General features: G+C 37.6%; 1 protein-coding gene across 5 annotated transcripts in view; it reads right to left on the reverse strand.

Moving 5' to 3' along the window:
• LOC131433108 (hemicentin-1) overlaps positions 1–20249 on the reverse strand; it is a 406910-nt gene that overhangs the window by 269680 nt on the left and 116981 nt on the right. The window contains exon 3 of one of the 5 annotated variants that reach the window (XM_058599935.1): positions 3846–5064. The exons of the other annotated variants lie outside the window; for them this stretch is intronic. The gene's annotated coding sequence lies outside the window, so the exon portion shown is untranslated. The remainder of the gene's footprint in view (positions 1–3845; positions 5065–20249) is intronic. 5 annotated transcript variants of the gene reach the window in all.

Raw genomic sequence — 20249 nt, forward strand, 5'->3', positions numbered from 1 at the left:
TAGCAACAACCGATTAACAGTAATCGCATTCAGCTTCTGAACACTGGAACACTGAACTGAATTTTAGATTCCGTAACAAAATCCAAAAACTGAATTGAAAACCAGGATTCTGGTTCACCTGAATTCTGAACTTGACTTCAGGTTCAGAATTTAATTTCAGAATTCAGTTCCAGATTACAGGTACAGAAATTTTAAACTACGGCTCTTGAACAGAATCCTAAGTCTGTATTCTTGAACTGGATAGATTCACCGTTACAATTCTGGAAGCAAAGAAGTAAATGTTGAAAAATACATAAAAATTGTCAGTTTCATTCGTATTCACGTCATCCGGTTATGTCAGTGACATTAGCCACCCGTTTTTTTTTTCAACTGATCCCAATCAGTAATGAAGTAATGAAGCATTGTAACCACCTCCTCGAAACCAGGGTGGCAAGTGAACTGCCGATTTCAATTTTCCGATTTTTTCCCGGTTTTTTAAGATAAAAATTCCCGGTTTTTGGAAAAAGCTCAAATCACCCCTGTTTAGTAGCTTTTATATTCTTTAATTCAAACTTTAAACAGATATCCCGTGTCCAAAAACGATCAGCTAATTGAGGATTGAAGTACTTTTCATGGCATCTCAAAGTATAAATAGGAAATACTCGTTATTACATGTGCATATAAAAAAGCGTAAAGCCTTTTTCTAGCCTTGAAGGGGTTTTGGTTAGGGGCTGTCCATAAAAGACGTCACGCTTTTTTGACGATGTTTAATCACGTATGATCAAGATAAGACATGACATGATCTACGTCTGGAATCGTTGATCTCCCGCCCTTTTTTAAATGGATTACAATTGAATAAACTGCATCAGAATCAGATAAGAGAAATTCTTATGATATACTATTATCAATGCTAGAAAATCAAATTACTGAAAAAATTGTCAGTGCATAACTTAAGTTAAACCGTTTGAAGGCATCTTTTTCTTTTTTACTCATATTAGGCAAAATTTATTAATTTCGCTAATTTACTCGCTCCTCCGTGCACTTTTGCTGATCACAACAGAAATGATTTCCTGCATCATTCATTTCCCAATTTACAAGAAGAAGCTTTTACATCAACAAATACACGTTTTGCTATAGAATGTAAACGTTTATTGTGGAGATTTTTTCAGGAAATAGGGCAAAGCAGTAATATAATTAGGTATTTCAAAAATGCGCTCATTGAAAAAATTGGACGTCACATTCCAAAAACCTCCCCCCTTTCCCCCTGTCACAAAAGGTCACGTTATATGAAACACTCCCTCCCCCTTGCGGGGTGACGTCTTTTATGGAGAGCCCCTTACACGTAACCGATTTCTTCGGAGCGCACATGACTGTGTTTATTATTATTTTGTATACATATGATTGAACATAAATCAATAAGGAACAACAATCCCAAAAACGGACGCTTGCTACTTTGAAAAAAAAAATAAAAACAGCGTTCTTGGCTCCTTCCGGAAGTGAAAGTGAAAATATCAGTTCGGCGGAAAAATTATAAACGGCATGATGGCACAGCGAACCTTACACAATATCGTCATTGCCAGATCTTCGGCCAAGGTACAACAAATTGTCATACAGACATACGATGTTTAAATTGTGGTAATTCGCTTGCAAGCACATCTGTTCAATGAACGATATCCTATCAGACCAAAAATTTTAAATTTTCATGTAATTAAATTCAATTTAAAATCATTAGATGTAACAGATCGGCTGAGAAGTTCGTACCGTTTCTATGAGAGGGCGCCACTAGAATTAAATCCATACCATTTTCAGTTAGTACCAACCTTCAAAAGATACGTGTATAAATTTGACAGCTGTCTGATTATTAGTTTGTGAGATATTGCATTATGAGTGAAGCTACTTTTGCTATTGTGAAAAAAAATGGAAAAAAAGGAATTTCGTGTGTTGATGAAACAATACTTGTTGATGAAAAAAAGTGCCGCCGATACCAAAAAATGGCTTGATGAGTGTTATCCAGACTCTGCACCGGGCGAAGCAACAATTCGTAAGTGGTTTGCAAAATTTCGTACTGGTCGTATGAGCACCGAAGACGATGAACGCAGTGGACGTCCAAAAGAGGCTGTTACCGATGAAAACGTGAAAAAAATCCACAAAATGATTTTCAATGACCGTAAAGTGAAGTTGATCGATATAGCTGACACCCTAAAGATATCAAAGGAACGTGTTGGACATATTATTCACGAATATTTGGATATGAGAAAGCTTTGTGCAAAATGAGTGCCGCGTGAGCTCACAATCGATCAAAAACAACAACGAATTGATGATTCTGAGCAGTGTTTGGAGCTGTTATATCGAAATAAAACCGATTTTTTCCGTCGATATATAACAATGGACGAAACATGGCTCCATCACTTCACTCCGGAGTCCAATCGACAGTCAGCTTACTGGACTGCACGCGATGAACCGAACCCAAAGCGTGGAAAGACAATGGGCCGGTAAGGTTATGGCGTCTGTATTTTGGGATTCGCATGGTATAATTTTCATCGACTACCTTGAAAAGGGAAAAACCATCAACAGTGACTATTATATAGCGTTATTAGAGCGTTTGAAGGACGAAATAAAAAAAAAACGGCCTCATTTGAAGAAAAAAAAAGTTTTGTTTCATCAAGACAATGCACCGTGTCACAAGTCGATGAAAACCATGCTGAAATTGAACGAATTGGGCTTCGAATTGCTCCCTCATCCACCGTATTCTCCAGATTAGGCCCCCAGTGACATTTTCCTGTTCTCAGACCTCAAGAGAATGCTCGCTGGTAAAAAATTTAGAAGCAATGAAGAGGTAATCGCTGAAACTGAGGCCTATTTTGAGGCAAAGGACAAATCGTACTACAAAAATGGTATCGAAAAGTTGGAAGATCGCTATAATCGCTGTATCGCCTCTGATGGCAATTATGTTGAATTATAAAAACGATTTTTGGCAAAAAAATGTGTGTTTCTAATAAACGATACGAACTTTTCAGCCGAACTGTTACATATACCTAAGGTACATCAGTTATGTCATCCCATTTTTGGAATGCAGGATGTTAACGATTTCAATGCGTTAATGAGAAAATGAATCAAATGATAGTTGTAAACACGCACAAGATATCGATCTATTGTGTGTGTGTGTGTGTGTGTGTGTGTGTGTGTGTGTGTGTGTGTGTGTGTGTGTGAGTATGTGTGCATGTAACAAAAATATGCACTCGATTTTCTCGGAGATGGCTGGACCGATTTTCCCAAACTTAGATTCAAATGAGACCAAGAGACCTTGGTCTCATAGGTTGCTATTGAATTTTACTCGGATCGGACTTCCGGTTCGGGAGTAACGGGATAAAATATTTTAAAAAATGAAGAAAAAGTGCACTCGATTTCCTCAGAAACCGCTCAACTGATTCACTTCAACAAACATTCTTGAACAGAATCGTAATTCTGTATTATTGAACTGGATATGTTCATCGTTACAATTCCGGAAGTAAAGAAGTAAATGTTGAAAAATTCACGCAGTCAACTATTACGAACTATTATCTATATTCGGAAATGTGAAAGAAGCATGTCAGTTTTATTCGTATTCACGTCATCCAGTTAAGTCTGTAACATTAGCCACCCGTTTTTTTTTCCAAATGATCCCAATCAGTTATGAAGTAATGAATCATTGTAACCACCACCTCGAAACATGATTTAAATTCCTTTTTCCCATTACTAAGCAGTCTATAAAGGTTCCGATCACCCATGCACATTCGAACAGTAGCCACAAAACCTTCCCGTCCATTACGGACTGCTACAGTTAATTAGTTTCCGTTTTTTTTATAATCACCCTTCATAAAACTCACCTTAATTCTAAACTGACCTCCCTGCTTCTTCTTCTTCCATAAACCGGAACCAACAATACAGAAAGGAGCCTTTACGTATTTATCCGGCTATCAGTTTCGCACCCCTCCCGCCAAACACGATGAATCACTTCAGGGTACTGAACCGCAACGGAAACACGCACAGGAGAAAGCAAAACAAAAACCAACAAACGCACTCGCACCCACCACCTTGGGGGGAAATCCCATCCAGCAAATCCTTACACAAGGACAATCACTTGGTCACGTGCTACTACTACTGACCGGCCCAGCTTAGCTTAGCTTAGCTCGATTGAGTGAGTCAGCTGCACAATCATCTTGAAGTCCTCTGGCTGGCGGCTGGCGGCTATCGCCTTCCTCCGGTGGTGCTGTGAAAACGAACATCGTTCCGGGGACAACAATCATAACAAACACAAATGTGTGACGACGACCGGCCACTAGATGAGACAAAAACCGACGGCCGCCCAGCAGCTGTCAGCAACATTTTCATTTTCGTACACTGCTGGCTGCTCCTCTACTGTTTTGTTTGTTGTTTTCATTTATTTTTGGCTTTAGCTTTTTGTTTTCACTAATTCATTTTGCACGAGCTCGCTAACCCTTCTCTTTCTCTCTCAAATTCTCCCTCTCTCTCTTGGTGTTATTTTCGATTCACCTTTTCTGTTTAGTTTCATAACAATTTCACTCTCCGGGCAGGAACTTTTGCTTTTGTGGTTGTTTTTATTTTCACATCATTCGCGGGGGTTCTCCACCTCTAAAGCATGCCTTAATTAACATCAAGATCGGCTGATTCTACAGCTGGTGTTGTTGTTGTTTTTGGTGCTCTTCCTCCTCTTCTTTCACACCTTCAACTGTACGGCAGTGTGTTTGTTTTTGTCACGCAGTCACGCGGCTTTCCGAAAGTGTTTTGCGCGCGCGCGTGCATTTATTCAGAAGAGCATAAAACCGAGAATGTTCTAACCGACCGAACGAACGAACGAACGCGTGTGACGCGGATCAACCGACTGAGCCGACGTCCTCCGAACGAATACCGTTGTGTTTGGTGACCAAGCCGCTTAGGTCTCTCGCTCTCGGTATGTCCTCTCGTATGTTTTTCCCCCAGCTTTCTTCCTGTGCTCTAACCGATTAGAGTACCGTTTTTCTATGCTCCCCGACCGACCGACCGACCGACCGACCAACCGACTGTTGTTTTAGTTGGTGAGTAATTCTGAAATAAAAATCGAAAACAAAAATACAAAACACATTAGAAACTCAGCCGACGAAGTCAAGGGGAGTGAATCAACGAAAAACGAGAAAGATATGAAAATAAAAAAAAACTATTACACGATTGATGGGACAAGCTGACGGTAATGTGTTTTGGATAATGCGTGTTTTGAAGTCGAAGAACCAACCAACCAACTAGCAATAAAAAAAAGAAAAAAATTCCACGAAAATTTTCCCCCGAGGGAAGAAGATCATCAAAGGTCAGCCGACGCACGAACGCCTGAGCGCAGACCAAGTGGCGACACGACACCCGATCTCTCGATTTTCCGAGCAGCGCAGCGTAAACTTGTCAATTGTTTTTCAATTACTTTTAGGCGATCGTCGTGACTTAAAGCCCGAAGGGAAGAAGCGTAAAAAATGTCAGCATCGTAAATCTCACTCCTGTCAAATTGGTCCAAGGGCGACCTCCCCACGGTTGCCGTCTTCCGTGAGAGAGAGAGAGAGAGAGAGAGAGAATCAGGAGGTTAGTGGTTCGATACGGTTTCTAATTAGTGCTTCCGGGCTTACGTCGTCCAGTCGCCGTTCGTCGTTCAACGGAAAGGGATCACGCTTCAACCGTTCGTGACGAGGGCAAGGGGTGGGAGTGTCGGTGGTGTGATTTGTTTATTACGGGATGGGAATGCGAGGAAAATTACTGTTTGTTCAATTAGTGTAAGTAAAAATGCTTTTGCTCGAGGGCGCTTTGCCAACGGGACGCGGCATCGAAGTCTTATAAAATAAAACAAGCAGTGATTAAATTTCAATGTATTTTTGTTTAGAAGTTCTATAAAAGAAATACAGCCTTTGAATTTGCTAACACTGTTTTTAAGCATTATCTATGCCATCAACACCATGATCAGTAAATTGATGATTAAATTTCCAGCATGCTTTACTCAGAAATTAAGTTTTCCAACAGTTTAAATATCAAGGAAACAAACTCATCACGCCGCCTAGCATTTCTCGGTGCTCGAACCAACCATTCGTTTAATCCAAAAAAAAGTCTTTTATTTTCACTTTCATCAGTCCCACCTTATTGACTGTAAACATTGTAATGACGCAGTATTTAAAATGAGCCGTTCCATTTAGTACGACTGATTGTACCGCGCAAAATTTCAACACAACACCAGGGCATGTAGATTACAGCGCCATATGTGTGTTGGAACGCGAATTTAAAACTTTTCTTTTTATCATTCTGATATTTCTGGTCGGGAAGCCATACTCGTTAAAAATGAAAAAAAAAATCGTCACCCGTGCCCGGCCCGAAACCGACGCATTTTTTTTCCTGAATTTCTACCTGAAAAAAAACTTTTGAGATACACTGAGGTCTCTTTTTACGCGGTACGCATCCCGCTTTAAAAAAATTCCAGATATCCGCAGAAGAAAACCCGCAAAACTAAAGAAATTTTTTTTCGGATGCCGAATATCTTAGAAATGCATGAAACATCCAAGGCTGGTGTAATCTCAAAATTTTTTTTATTGAATCGAGAATTTGAGACCGCGTAATTTCAGAAAACCACGTAAAAAATCACCAGAATTAAGAAAAAAAAGTTTTTTTGATTCCAAATGTCTTAGAAATGCATGAAACCTCCAGATCTGGTATAATATTTAAAAAAATACTATTTTTAAAAATCGACTTTGGAACCACAAAATCGAAAAAAAAATATTTTGATTCAAAAAATCTTAGAAATACATGAAACGTCCAGATCTCGTATAATCTCACTTTATTTAAATCGACTTTGGGACTTAGAGAATTACACGGTCTTAAATGCGCGTAGAAAAAAACCACATCTTCGGAAATCCGCATAGAAAAAAAAACCACAAATACTGAAAAAAAAAATTTTTGTTTTCACTCGAAAAATCTTAGCAATGCATGAAACGTCCAGTTCTGGTACAATCTCACTTTGGGAACTTTGGGAGAATTTGAGACCGCGTAGCATCGAAAATCAGCGTAGAAAATAAATACAAAAACATGTTTTTGGCGCCCAAGGTCTTAGAAATGCATGAAACGTCCAGATCTGGTATAATCTTTTATAACAAAATATTTAAAAAAAAATCGACTTTGGGACTTAGAGAGTTAGGACCACAAAATTGGAATTAAATTTTCTTGATTAAAAAAATCTTAGAAATGTCCAAACTTAGAGAAAGACCGCGTAACTTCGGAAATCCGAGTAGATAAAAAAGGATTTTTTTTTGCCGAATGTCTTGGAAATACTATAATCTAAACTAAAAAAAATAATACTTTTTAAAATCGACTTTGGGACTTAGAATTAGAATTACAAAATTGAAGAAAATAAATTTTGGATTCAAACATTCCTAGAAATGCAAGAAAAGTCAATCTTTTTTTTTAATCGACCTTCGGACTTAGAGAAACCGCGTAATTTCGGAAATCAGCGTAGAAAAAAACCACAATGAAAATAAACAATTTTTTGATTAAATAAATCCAAGAATTGCATGAAACGTCCAGATTTGGTATAATCTCAAAAAAAAAATACGTCGACTTTGAGACCGCGTAACTTCGAAAATGCGCTTAGAAAAAAAACGAAAAATTGAAAAAAAAAATTTATGATTCAAAAAATCATAGAAATGCATGAAACGTCCAGATCTGGTATAATCTCAATTTTTCTAAATCGACTTAGAGAAACCGTGTAATTTCGGAAATCGACGTAGAAAATAAGCACAATGAAAATAATTTTTTTTTATTTAAAAAATCTTAGAAATGGATGAATCGTTAAGATCTGGTATAATCTCAATCTTTTTTTAAATCGAGTTTCGGGCTTAGAGAAACCGCGTGACTTATGAAATTGGCGTAGAAAAAAAACCATAATGAAAAAAAAAATTTTATTCAAAAAATCTTAGAAATGCATGAAACGTCTAGATCTGGTATAATCTCAAAAAAAAATTTACGTCGACTTTAAGACCGCGTAACTTCGGAAATGCGCTTAAAAAAACCGAAAAACTGAAAAAAAATTATGATTCAAAAAATCTTAGGAATGCATGAAACGTTCAGATCTGGTATAATCTCAGTTTATTTTTTTAAATCGACTTAGAGAAACCGCGTAGTTTCGGAAATCGACGTTAAAAAAACCACAATGAAAATAAAAAATAAAGTACAAAAATAAAAAAAAATATGTTTTTTGATGCCAAATGTCTTAAAAATGCATGAAACGTCCAGATCTGGTATAATCTTTTTAAAAAAACTCGACTTTGGGACCACAAAATTGAAAAAAAAATGAATTCAAAAAATCACAAATATCGAAAAAATATTTTTTTTGACCCAAAAAATCTTAAAAATTCATGAAACGTCCAGATCTGGTATAATCTCAAAAAAAATTTCTCAAATCGACTTTAGGACTAAGAGAGTTTGAGATCGCGTAACTTTGGAAATCAGCGTAGAAAAAAAAAACGCAGAATTGAAAAAGAAAACAATTTTAACTCTAAATGTCTTAGAAATGCATGAAACGTCTAGATCTGGTATAGGTTTTCAGTTTAAGAGACGAGAATTCAGTTCCCAGTTTTATAGATAAGCAATAAACATTTGAACTTGAACGTTGTATTTTTATCGTGTTTTGAGGTCAGAGTTAATTAGAGTATTCGGAACTTTTCGATTGGAGTGCGGAGTTTGTGAATGGGGTTTTCATCTTTTAAAATTTCAGTTTAACCCGGCCAATTTTTGTGATCAGAATTTAGAGTTTTGCAATCAAACTATATTTCCTGTAAAGTCCATTCTAAGAGTCATAAATCAATCTGGGAAATTCAATGAGGAAAGCATTTTTTCTGGACAAAGGAAAATGACACAGCACGAACTCCTCTTCATCACTCGCCAAGTGGTCGACAATTATGTGTTGGAAATGCGAAATTTATTTTTTCAATCTCATTCACAAAACCAACCAACGTTCGAGTCTTAACCAGCACACAGGGTCGCAAAGTTCTCTTGATTTAAATAATTAAAATTTAAATTTCCAAAAACAATTGAATTAAAGAAAAATAAACAATGCTACTATATAGGGGTGTTGCATGCCCCCTGACATAACAAAAATATTATGCCTTAAACCAGGGGTCAACAACCTGCGGCTCGCAAGCCACATGCAGCTCTTTGATTGTGAAGCAGTGGCTTTTTAGTTCCATTCGCAAATAGTTTTTATTTTATAAAAAATACTTAAAAACCGATTAACTAGGCTTCAACACCACTTCTATCTTACAACCATGGGTACTCGCTTTTTGCCGAACCGCGTCGCCAATGTCGTTATTTCCTATTGAAATAATGAAGGTTATCGCATTTTTTGTAGAAAATTTTCGATTTTCTCGACTCCTCCTTAACAATAAAGTTCACTTTTTTTCAATCTTTTTCACAAAACCAGCTTTTGAGCTCAGTTGTCATTTTTGAGACGAGAATTCAGTGCTCAGTTTTATTTTGAACTTTAAAGTTGTATGTTCATTGTGTTTTGAGGTCAGAATTAATAGCTTAGTATTCGGAATTTTTTCGATTAGAGTTCAAAGTATGAGAATGGGGTTTTCATCTTATAAAATTGCAGTTTAGCCTGTCCAGTTTTTGTGATCAGAATTTTAGTTTAGTAATCAAACTATATTGCCTGTAAAGTTCATTCTTAGAGTCATAAATCAATCTGGGAAGTTCAATGAGGAAAGTATTTTTTCTGGACATCTTTTTCACTCCGAAGTAGTCGCCTATTATTTGTTTGCAGGTGGAAAATTTATTTTTTCAGTCTTATTCACAAAACCAACCAACGTTCGAGTCTTAACCAGCACACATGGTCATAAAGTTCTCTTTGTGTAAGAAGCAGTTTAAACGTCTAAAAACAATTGAATTAAAGAAAAATAAAGGACGCTACGAAATAGAGGCGTTGCATGCCCCCCTGAAATAACGGAAAATATTATGCCCTAAACCAGGGGTCGACAACCTGCAGCTCGCAAGCCACAGACGGCTCTTTGGTTGTGAAGCTGTGGCGTTTTATATCTATACGCAAATAGTTTTTAGTTCATAAGAAATACTTAAAACCGATTAACTAGGCTTCAACACCACTTCTATCTTTCAACCATGTGTACTCGCCTTTTTATCGAACCGCGTCAGCAATGTCGTCATTTCCTGTTGAAATAATGAAGATTATCGCACCTTTTGTGTAGAATTCTAAACAGAAATGGAGACTCGATTTTCCGATTTTTCCGACTCCTCCTTCACAATAAAGTTTTTTTTTTCTATCTAATTCACAAAGACAACCAGTGTTCGAATCTCAACTAGCACACAGAGTAACAAAGTTTTATTGATGCAAGAAGCGCAAGGTTCAAACTTTCATAATCAAAAACAATTGAATTAAAGAAAAATAAAGAATGCTACGAAATAGGGGCGTTGCATGCCCCCCTGACAAGACGAACAATATTATGGCTTAAACCAGGACAGCAACCTGCGACTCTTTGGTTGTGAAACTGTGGCTTTTTAGTTCTATTCACAATTAGTTTTTATTTTATAAGTTATACTTCAAAATCGATTAACTAGGCTTCAACACCACTTCTATCTCTCAATCATGTGTGCTCGCTTTTCACCGAACCACGTCGCCAATGTCGTTATTTCCTGTCGAACTAAAGAAGGTTATCGCCTTTGTTTGTGGATTTTCCGATTTTCTCTAATCCTCCTTCACAGTAAAGTTCACTTTTTTTTTCAATCTAATTCACAAAACACAACTAGCACTCAGAATCAAAAAGCTTTCTTGATGCAAGAAGGTCGATGTTCAAACTTCGATAGTCAAAAACAATTAAGTTGAAGAAAACTGAAGGATACTACGAAATAGGGGGCGTTGCATGCCCCCCGTGATATAAGGAACAATATTATGCCGTAAATCAAGGAATAAAAATAGTTTAACTGTGTCAATTTGAAATAATGGAAACCAAAGAATCCCACCGTTGCAGTGAACGATGCGCTAGTTAATAAATGCAACTTTGTAAACGTGTACTGATAGCGCGGTTTGTGCATTTTGCTGCAACCATGCAGAAATAATCAATTCTGATTGATGCGCGTGCAAGCCGGATCTATTCAACCGCAAGCTAGAAAAGTTGTGAAAATAAAAACAACGAACAATTTGTGCGGTTATAATTTTACTGTCCTGCTCGCTCGGCACGGAAAAGTTTCCTGAGTAGAATTGGAAAATGAAAAAATGGGTTGCTTTTCAACGCAAATTCAACGGGGAATCTCGGAAATTCACTCCATCGAAAAACATTGCACTACCGTTTTTCAAACTTTCCGTGCAATAGGAAAAACAAATACCTAACCTCCCTCCCCCTTCGTCAGTTTTTATCCCCGTTTCCCCTGCGTACAAACTCAGTTGATGAATAGAAAATATTTATTCTGATAATGCAAACGCGATAATGAATTTGAAATTTCAATTCGGACCGGCTTTCGAGGATCAGGAACAGATAGGAAGGGATGAAACTGACGCACCCAAGCTTTACCTGAAATATGTTTCAATTGTTACCGATCGGGCTTGTTTTATCAGCATTGTTTATACGTGGAAAGTTTCAGCTTGACTCGTTCGGACGGGGAACCAATAAAAAAAAAACGTGAAACGCACAATCCGTCAAGGTTAATTTGACCCTCGTCGGTGGCTGACGGCTTCGGTCGTGGAAGGGGGAAGGTGGTGGTGCTGGTAATCTAATCCCGACAAGCAGATTTGTGGAATAATAAATCAAAAAAAACTTTCGCGGGTGCGCCAGGATATCCCCGGAAGTAAACCACCTCGGCTCAACTCGTTATCAGCGAACCAACAGAAGAAGCAAAAACAGCAGCCGGGTGTTGTATTTCAAATTTGTCGAAACGACAACGCACCACTTGGGAGCGGATTAGAAAGTAAGTTTAAATAATGGAATATGAACCAGAAGAAGAACAAGAAGAAGAAGAAGAAGATGATGATAAGCTTTGATTTATGGGAAAGGTGGAAATCCTTTGATAGAGTCACTTTCCTGCTTAGCACCACGCAAAAAACGGCGAAATTAAAAGATGATGAAAATAAAGGGGGGAAGGTGTAGCAGCATTCGCATCGGCAGATTGGAACCCCCCTCTCCCCCCCCCCCCCCCCCCCCCGTGTCAAAGGTTTCGGAAAAGTTTTGTCGACCCGATAAAGAATTGATCCTTTTCTTTAGGAGTAGAGATCGGTACGAGAAGTCGTGAGTTGATCGGATTTTTTCGTTCCCAGGAGAAAAAAACGCACCGTTTCTGACGAGGGTTCGACAATTGGCAAATTTAATTTTCACTTCACTACTACTTAGCTGCCGTCCGTCCGGCGTTCGTTCCGGCGTTCCGCCGCTGTCGGCTTAGTTCGGTTTCGATTTCGCATTTTGGGTGAAAATTTTAATTAAATTCCTGTCGTGAATTTCCAATCGCTGGCAGTGCTGGGTTTTGAATTAAGTGATGGAGATCTGACTGCGGTTGAGTGAGTCTGCGTTTCATTTATTTTTTTTTAGGTTTTTGCTTGTTCTGTTGACTGTTGGATTGAACTGAATTTGGGCCATATTTTGGTGCTGCTGCTGATGCTGCGAATAGCGGCATTAAACTTTCATGACTGTCGGAATGTTTTATGCATGCACCGTTGGCAATTTATGCATACGTTTTCCGGTTCGACTGGAGGCAAAAAAAATCGAAACTGAAGGGTGCACAATTCCATTGCCGTCATCATTCTTCAATTTGAATAATAATAATACGCTGGTTTTATTTTGGCAGGGGCTTTTTTTGTTTCATTCGCCAAAAATAGAAATTATCTTTTGATATTGAATTTGGCGCTATTGTCGGGTGAACGTGGCAACAGATTTTGGCTATTTTGCAGAAGGAACGGAAGCAACGCGATCCTGATTCGTTCAGGCATGGTTGACAGTTGGAAAAATTGTCATAACTCATTGTTTGAATTCATTTGCCAACCTAGCGACGATGGTCTATGCATGGTGTACCGAAATGTCATGTAGAATAAATTAAATTCTACTTTTGCCTTTTACTTGATAGAATCGAACAGTGAATTCAATTCCCATTTCAATGCTGTTTGAAAAAAAATTAAAATGTATTCAAAAAGTACTCTAAAAGAACTCACAAAGTACTCGAAAAGCACTTAAAAAGTAGGGGACGGGTATAGCGTGATGGGTAAGTTGATGTCCTTTCACGCAGCCCACCTGGGTTCGATTCCCAACCCCGCACATAGAGTCAGAAAATTTTTCTGGCCCGAAGAGGTGAATGACCTTAAGGTTAAAACCTCAATAATCGAAACAAAACAAAAAAAACACTTAAAAAGTACTCAAAAATTACTCCAAAATTATTTAAAAAAGCTCCAAAAAATACTCAAAATGTACTGAAAATATACTCAAAAAGTACTCATAAATTACCTAGAATGTAATTAAAAAGTATTCTAAAAGTACTCAAAAAGTACTAAAAAGAACTAAAAAAAGTTAAATAGGCACTCAAAAAGCATTCAAAATGTACTCAAACTAAAGTACCAAAATCTACTCCAAAAGTACTCAAAAAGTATTTAAAAAGTACTTAAAAGTATCATGAAATTATTATTATGCTAAAAAAAGACTCAAAATAATCAAAACATACTCAAAATATACTCAAAAAGTACACAAAAATCATTCAAAAAGTACTCAAAAACAGATTCAAAAATAACCAAAATATACTCATAAATTACCTAAAATGTATTCAAAAGTACTCAAAAAGCAGTTAAAAGGTACTTAAAAATTAATCCAAAATTATAAAAATATACTCAAAAAGTACTCAAAATGTACTCATAAATTACCTAAACTGTATTCAAAAAGTATTCTAAAAGTACCGAAAAAGAACTCAAAAAATATTAAATAGGCACTCATAAAGCACTCAAAATGTACTCTAAAAGTACACAAAATTACTCAAAATGTACTCCAAAAATACTCAAAAATTATTTAAAAAGTACTCAAAAAGTATTTAAAAAGTACTTAAAAAGTATCCCAAGATTACTCAAAAAACACTCAAAATATACTCAAATAGTACTCAAAAATTACCTTTAAAAAGTACTAAAAAGAACTCAAAAAATACTCAAAAAGCACTTAAAAGTACTCAAAATGTACTAAAAAAGCACTCAAAATGTACCCTAAAAGTACTCATAAATTATCTACAATGAATTGTGAGTAGCACTCAAAATTTACTCAAAAAGTCCTTAAAAAGCATTTAAAAAGTACTCAAGATGTACTCAAAAAGCACTCAAAAAGTAATTAAAATGTACTCAAAATGTACTCTAAAAGAAAACACTCAAAATGTACTCAAAAATTGCCTAAAAAGTGATCAAAAGTACTCAAAAAGTATCCAAAAGACCTTAAATAGCACCATTAAAAAAGTACGCAAAATGTACGCAAAAAGTACCCAAAAAGTACTCAGAAGGTATTCAAAAAGTACTAAAAAAAGTACCCAAAAAGAACTCAAAGAACACTTAAAAAGTACTCGAAAAGTACTCAAAAAGTAATCAAAAAATACTTCAAAAGTATTCCAAAAGACCTCAAAAAGCGTTCATAAAGTACTCAAAAAGCACTCAAAATGTTCTCTAAAAGCACTCAAAATGTACTAAAAAATTACCCAAAAGTACTCAAAAAGTACTTAAAAAATTACTCAAAAGTACTCAAAAAGTACTTAAATTAAAAGGTACTCAAAATGTTCTATAAAAGTACTCAAAAAACACCTAAAAAGTATTCAAAAAGTACTTAAAAGGCACTCAAAATGTACTCAAAAAGTGCTCAAAAATTATTAAAAATATATTCCAACAAATACTCAAAAGTACTCAAAATGTACTCTAAAGTACTCAAGAAGCACTTAAAATGTACTCTAAAAAACTTTAAATTACCTAAAAAGTACTCAAAAAGCACTTAAAAGGTTCTCAAAAAGTACTCTAAAATTATAAAAAATACTCCAAATTTTGATACTCAAAAAGTACCCAAAAAGTACTCAAAAGTACTCAAAAACACGTCAAAAAGCACTTAAAGGTTCTCAAAAAGTACTCTAAAATTATAAAAAAATACTCCAAATTTTGATACTCAAAAAGTACCCAAAAAGTACTCAAAAAGTACTCAAAAGTACTCAAAAAGACTTCAAAAAGCACTCAAAAAGCACTTAAAGGTACTCAAAAAGTATTCAAAAAGTATCCAAGAAGTATTCAAAAAGCCCTTAAAAGGTACTCAAAAAATACTCCAAATTTAAAAAAAAAAACAAACAGTACACAAAAATTTAAAAAAATACTCCAAAATGTACTTAAAACGTACCTAAAGAAAGTACACAAAAAGTAAAACTATTTTTCTGTATCGAGACCTGGATTAACTGTATTCTGAACAAGAATTTCGAATATGAATTCTACACTTGAACTCGGACTTGGATTCAGAACCTTGGATCTGTAGTCCCAGGCCTAACAAAGAACCCGTGGATTTTTACCGTAAAACAAAAGTAGCGTCACTTTTAGCACAATAACTCACAAACTAATGAATGGAATATCATGGAATTTTAACAGTTGTCTTTTAAAGGTTAGCATTAATTGATAAAAATGTAACTGCAATGAAACTAGTGCCATCTACGTGTTAGTTTCAGATTCATGAAAGATGAATTTCATATACAAAAGTAACACGAGCGCAGGATTTCGCTAGGTTTAATTTTTTTAATTTACCTCAAAACTACTACTCCAATTGGTGTTCATTGTCAGTAGATGGTCAATTAAACTAATTTTGGCTTTCCTGTCTGGTTCTCGGTTTTCGATTAACGACCAAAGTTGGTATTCATTCACTTAAAAATCGATCTCACCCAGTTTTCTAGAATCGACCTTCAGTAGTACTTTTTGGTTTTCAAAAAATCGAAGATTTTTACAATTATAAACACTGAGTAACTCATCCGAATTTTGGTTAGATTCTGAAAATCTGAAAAAGTAGGGGTACTGCATGCCCCCTAAAGAAAATATGATTCTAGTTCTCATCGAAGCGCCATCAGGAGTAAAATTTCAAAACAAATCAAATTATCAAATGTCGAAAAGGCCCTCAACCGAACATCAATTAGTTCTCGGAAAACCTTGACCCCTCTCGGGGAATACCTAGTGCGGGTAGTAGTAGCGTGGCCACAGCGAAGCCCGCCGTAATTGAACCCAACTACGGATGAATATTTAATTAAAATTCTGCATCCACAACTAATTTTCCCCCGGCTCATATGTAACATCTGTATGCAGACCATGTTCTACCCGGCGTAGATCCGTGTGTGTATGTACTACTTTCCGAGTGGGAATCGCAACGAAAAAAAATATTTAATCATGTAAAAGAAAAAAATCGCCTTTTGTTGCTGACATGAAATGACATCAGCCTGCTGCTGCTGCTGTTCTGCTGCATCTGTGCTGCGCTGAGATGAGTGTGTCGGGTTTGTGTGACAACGAGCAACGAGGAGAGAAAAAAAAAGAAATAAAATTGAAAGTATTAGAATGGCAAACGGTCGGGGGTCGGTTTGGGGAACGGGTTCCTGGATGTTGCGGACTAGCGAAACAACCATAAATGCATATTCATCATCAGCCGCGTGTTCGCCCGCTCTCCGTCTGCATATGGTCATCATCTGGTGTGAAACATGTTTATGTCAGCGAGCAAACAGTGCGGTTCCCGTTCAGTCGGCGTTCGGATCCTCGGAACACGGTCCGGAAATATCCCCGTTAGTAGGATCTTCCGGGGGACATTACTTTCGCGATTCCGAATGAGGAAATCTGTCCCGTTTCCACGTCCGGACGTCGCACATCGAAACCGTGGGGGTAGGATTTTTTTCCGTCCTTTTTCCGGAGTTCCGAGAATCATTTGCCGCCAACCGTGATCAACCGGATCGGCACTGTTCGGACGTTGAGTAACTTTGTTGCATATTTCATAACGCTGCTGCTGATCGTCAGCAGCAGCTTCTGGCTGATAGAGAAAAAGCAGAAAAAAAGCGCGCTAATGGACGCAAAACTGAACGAGAACGGGACGAGGTTACGAATCCGACAGTCGATGCCCGAAATGAAATAACAAAAAGAAAATGAATTGTAATGTCATTCCAGTATCAGTTCGCTGCACCCAGTGCGGTGTGCGCCAGGACAAAAATTTCACATATTTGCAAAATTATTTACGCGCGTGTCCGCCAATCGCAATAAAGCTAACCGAAACAGGATGGAAAAAAAGGAAGATAAATCGTAGGTAGGCATCGCCTCTCCATTCTGGTTCCACTTTTCGCACAAATGTTTATTACAATTGTTTTGTTTTTTTTTTCGCACAACAGCCTTGTCTTCCATTGTAATCTATTCTGGTAGAGTTGGAATTTTTTCAATTAACTATTATTTAACGCACTCATCTCTCGCTGGGTTCTGCGCACTACTATCACACAAATCAGGGGGGCGGGGTAGGGACTCTCAATTAAATTGTTCAACTTGACTTACGGTCGGTCAGACTGCTGCTACTGCTGCAACCGGCCTCGATTCGAATCAGCTTCGGAAATCGCGCCATTCCTCTTGTTGTCGTCGTCGTCGTCGTCCAAGGATCGAATCGGATCGAGGATTGCGCCGGGGATGATAAATAGAACTGCCGTCGCCGGCTAAAGAACCGTCACTAAATGAATCGTGATTGCAATGATGAATTGTACCGTTTCGCGACTGGGCACGCGACATTTTTGCTTGCAAAATTCCTACCGGCGGGGTCATAACGTTCTGATTCATGCACGGTTCTTTGATACGAGATCACTATCTTCACTGGAAACGGGAACAATGCGAAGGGCCGAGTTCAACTGCAAATCGCATGACAGTAATTGTAACTATAAGTGAACGAAGATAAAATGTTCCAAACGGTGCCGTTTGTCATGCCGAAAACTCTCAACGTTGCAAAAATTTTGATGAACGGAGGAAGGTACCGTTCGATGATTGCCCAACAGGACGGTGCCACATGCCACACTGCACCCGAAACCATGCAACACTTTTGCGAATTTTTGACTACGACAATTTGAAGGTTTACCCTAGTTGGACAAGCCGAACATTGATCGCGGAAGCCAACATGGAAGGCGTCATCAATGGTGAGATACTATAATAAACTACGTAAAGCATACCCATATGAAAACCGATTAAAAATTTTGTCAAAAATGTGGTAAAAAAATTACTGCTGCAATTAAAAATTTTGTAAAATAGAAGCTAATATGAACTTAAGTCATCTTTTTAAGAAGGTTTATTTTTTCAATAGTTTTTTTGCTCCATTGTCTGAAAGTGGCTTTAAAAGTGTAAAATGACGTCTCTACTCAGTATTGTTTGGCAAACCACCATGAATATCAGGTGTACAACTTTGCTTCCGCCGTTTTTTCCAAAATTTAAAGCTTTATTGCGAAAAAGTGCTTACAGATGTATTATTCAAAGTATTATCCGTCGCTAGCGACAACTTTCTCCCATCTTTCCGGCAATTTTCGGATCACGGCTCGAAAAAAGGAGTCCTCTTTTGACGCTATCCATGAAGCAATCCATTTTTCCAACTCTTCGCTGGATTGAAAATGTTGATCTGCCAGGCCGTGTGCCATCGAACGGAATAGGTGGAAGTCAGAAGGGGCGACATCTGGGGAATACGGCGGGTGGGGCAAGATTTCCCATTTCATCGTTTCCAGGTACTTTTTGAACACTTTTGCGACGTGTGATCGAGCATTGTCTGGTTGGAGGATGACTTTGTCATGTCGCTCTTGATACTGTGGCCGCTTTTCTTTTAGAGCGCGACTAAGGCGCATCAGTTGCGTTCGGTAGTGATCTCCTGTGATGGTTTCGACCGGTTTTAAAAGTTCGTAGTAAATCACACCGATCTGATCCCACCAAATACAAATCATAACCTTGGCACCATGAATATTTGGTTTTGCCTCTGACGAAGTAGCATGCCCGGACTTTCCCATGATTTTCTGCGTTTAGGATTATCGTATCGAACCCACTTTTCATCACCGGCTACGATTCGATGTAAAAACCCCTTACGATTTTGTCTTTCAAGCAGTTGCTCACATACAAATAGACGGCATTCGATGTCCCTCGGTTTCAACTCGTACGGCACCCAGTTGCCTTCTTTCTGAATCATGCCCAGGGCCTTGAGACGTTTTGAAATGGCTTTCTGACTCACTCCCAACGATTCGGCAAGCTCTTCTTGGGTTTGGCACGAATCTTATATCAAGCAATGCTTCTAGTTGTTCATCTTTGAAGGTTTTTTTATCTTCCATCACCATGTTTGTCTTCGATATCGAAATCACCATTTTTGAAACGTTGAAACCACTCCCGACACGTTCTTTTACTCAGAGCAGTATCATCGTAAGTTTCTAAGAGCATTCGATGCGCTTCAGCTGTATTTTTTACGAATTGTAACAAAAAAGTAAAACTTCCCGCAAATGGCAAGAATTGGGCACATAAACAGACATTTTCGAGCGTGAATAATACAAAAACTAGAACAACTGTCACTGAAACGGCGATGACAATTCGTTAGGCACTGTACACACTCACTTTAAAGGCATTATCATTTATGTATTTTGACCAGCCTCAGCCGGTACAGCCACCTATTGGAAAACGGCGGAAGCAAAGTTGTACACCTGATAAATTAACTCCAGAACAACGCTTCCAAATCGTGAAAATTTTATTTTCAAAATCAGTGTTCAATTAAAATTGTTTATTGCGATAAAATTCTCTTCAGTGATGAGGCGCATTTTTAGATGAATCTCCCGATAAACGTACTGTTCGAAGCGGTCGATGGGCCGAAGGAGTTATCGGTCCTTATTTCTTCAAAAACAAGGGAGGACGACGCGTTACCGTGAACGGAAATCGATACAGAACCATGATCAATGAATTTTTGTTGCCAAATCTTCAAGATTGCAAATGTTGACGAAATCTGCTTTCAACAGGATGGTGCCACTTGTCTACTGCTGGCCAAAACAATTGAAATTATTGAAAGAACATTTCAACGACATTATTTCGAGAAATGGACCGGTGAATTGACTTCCGCGTTCGTATGATCTGATCGATTTTGTCGTGAATACGATTTACTTTACTATGGGGCACCTTTTCAAAATTAGCCATATGGAAGAATGGGCAGAACTCAATCGTGAGTATCTCAACTTGTATTAATGGCAGCAACATAATTCCTTCACGTATT

Source organism: Malaya genurostris, chromosome 1 (assembly GCF_030247185.1).
Source record: "Malaya genurostris strain Urasoe2022 chromosome 1, Malgen_1.1, whole genome shotgun sequence".
Lineage (NCBI taxonomy): Eukaryota > Metazoa > Arthropoda > Insecta > Diptera > Culicidae > Malaya > Malaya genurostris.